Source organism: Vombatus ursinus, unplaced genomic scaffold (genome assembly GCF_900497805.2).
Source record: "Vombatus ursinus unplaced genomic scaffold, bare-nosed wombat genome assembly UNPS02014806.1, whole genome shotgun sequence".
Taxonomy (NCBI): Eukaryota; Metazoa; Chordata; class Mammalia; order Diprotodontia; family Vombatidae; genus Vombatus; species Vombatus ursinus.
In genome coordinates this window covers 920,737-923,273 of record NW_020954584.1, presented here as the reverse complement: position 1 = coordinate 923,273, position 2,537 = coordinate 920,737, and the positions used below count along the sequence as shown (strand labels likewise).

Here is a 2,537-nt window from a genome sequence, read left to right as displayed (position 1 = left end):
CCTTTGGGCAAAGTTCCAAATTGCTCTTCAAAATAGTCAGATAGGTTAAAAACTGATTTTGCATGGACAGTAAAAACATTTCAATTCATTACATACAAGGTCAAATCTGAGCAAAGGGGTTTCTGGAAGCATTTGTTGGTGTTGTTAGGTGTGATGGCATGTGTAATACAAAGTATCCATGTTGTGAGTTCAGAACCAAGGCTGCAGTGAAATTGTATGATGCAACATGGGCAAACACTGCCCAAAACACCTCAGATTCATTATGCATTTGATTTTGAATTATTTTTTTGGTCATTGCACATTCAGAAAACTTTTACTCTTACCAAATTTTTCCTTACCCCCACATTCAGTTACACAACCCCACATGTGGTCACAACCTGAAGTTTAAGAAGCACTGCTCAAGGAGGGGCAGAGCCAAGATGGAGGAGTAAAAGCAATGACTTGCTTGAGCTCTCCCCTAAATCCCTCTAAATACCTGTAAAAGATGGCTCTAAACAAATATTAAGGCAGCAGAACCCACAGAAAGACAGAGTGAAACAAATTCCCAGCCCAAGACAACCTGGGTGGTTGGTCAGAAAGGTACATCGCACTGAGTGGGGAGAGGAGCACAGTTCGGCTTGGGTGTGCAGTCCTCAGAGACTCTGGAGCAGGCTTCAGGGGACTGAATCAGGGGTAGCTGTGACTGTTTCCAGACTTCTCAACCCATGAATGCCAAAGACAACTTAGAAGGTCAGTTGGAGAAATCTGTAACTGTGGTTAGAGAGAAGTGTATAGTCCCAGCTCCAGTCCCAGAGCTTGGCTCTGGGGCAGTGGCTGCCTCCTGAGCTTCAGACCAACAGACTGAGGGGGAATTGAGTGGCTGATCTAAGCAGGATTAAAGGGATCTCTCTGCTGATGCAGGATTCTCTTGCTTTGCCCATGTTTGCATCTACGTCACAATTCTCAGTGGTGGTCTTGGGATAAGAAGGAGTGTTGGCATGGTGGAGCTTGTAATGGCAGTAGAGAAAGAATCCTCCTCACAGTTCCAATGCAGGAAAGAGTGCTTGTGGTCACTCATAGACCAGAAGACAGCCCAAGAAAGGAGTAAACACCTTGCCCTTGATCATACCACCTTAGAAGAAATGAAAATTTACAGATCCCTAGAACTATCTCGGAAAACAGCTGCACAAAACCCCCAATGCGTGGGACAGTACATTCTCCACACTGGAAGCAGACACCTACCTTAAAAAGAGTTTGTAACTCAAGTAATTGGCTGGGATCATGAGCAAGCAGCATAAAAAGTGTCAGACCATAGAATTTTACTTTGATGACAAAGAAGATCAAAATATACAATCAGAAGACAACAAAGTCAAAGTTCTTACATGCAAAGCCTCCAAGAAAAATATCTTTTGGTTCCAGGCCATGGAAGAGCTCAAAAAAGATTTTGAGAAAAAAGTAAAAGAAGTAGAGGAAAAAATGGGAGTGATGCAGGAAAATCATGAAAAAGAAGTCAACAGTTTGCTAAAGAAGACCCAAAAAAATACTGAAGAAAATAACATCTTAAAAATAGTCTAACCCAAATGGCAAAAGAAGTCCAAAGAGCCAATGAGGAGAAGAATGCCTTCAAAAGCAAAATTTGCCAAATGGAAAAGGAAGTTCAAAGTTTACTGAAGAAAATAGTTCCTTAAAAGTTAGAATGAAGCAATTGGGAGCTAGTGACTTCATGAGAAATCAAGACACTGTAAAAGAAATCCAAAAGAATTAAAAAAAATAGAAAACAATGTGAAATATCTGATTGGAAAAACAACTGACTTGGAAAATAGATCCAGGAGAAAGAATTTAAAAATTATTGGACTGTCTGAAAGCCTTGATTGAAAAAAGAGCCTCAACATGATCTTTTAAGAAATTATCAAGGAAAACTGCCCTGATATTTTAGAACCAGAGGGCAAAATAGAAATGGAAAGAATACACTGATCACTTCCTGTAAGAGATCCCCAAAGGAAAACTCCTAGGAATATTGTAGCCTAGTTCCAGAATTCCCAGGTCAAGGAGTAAATATTGCAAGCAGTCAGAATGAAACAATGCAAGTACTGTGGGAACATAATCAGGATAACACAGGATTTAACAACCACTACATTAAGGGACCACACCACAGGGCTTGGAATATAATATTCCAGAGGGCAAAGGAAATAGGATTACAAGCAAGAATCACCTACCCAGTAAAACTGAGCATAATCCTTCTGGGGAAAAAATCAACATTCAGTGAAACAGAGAACTTTCACGCATTCTTGATGAAAAGACCAGAGTTGAATAGAAAATTTGACTTTCAAATACAAGATTCAAGAGAAAAATGAAGAGATAAACAGGAAAGAGAAATCATAAGAGATTTATTAAGGTTGAACTGTTTACATTCTGCTTGGAAAGCTGATATTTGTAAGTCCTTTGTCAGTATTGGAGTAGTTGAAAGGAAAAAGTATATGTATAGGTAGAGAGAGAGATAGATAGATAGACAGATAGATAGATAGATAGATAGATAGATAGATAGATAGATAGATAGA

General features: G+C 39.3%; 1 pseudogene; it reads right to left on the bottom strand.

Annotated features, from left to right (window-relative positions):
* The window catches only part of LOC114051836, a 5,506-nt pseudogene extending 5,160 nt beyond the window's left edge, over positions 1-346 (bottom strand).
* Positions 347-2,537: the final 2,191 nt, after the last annotated feature.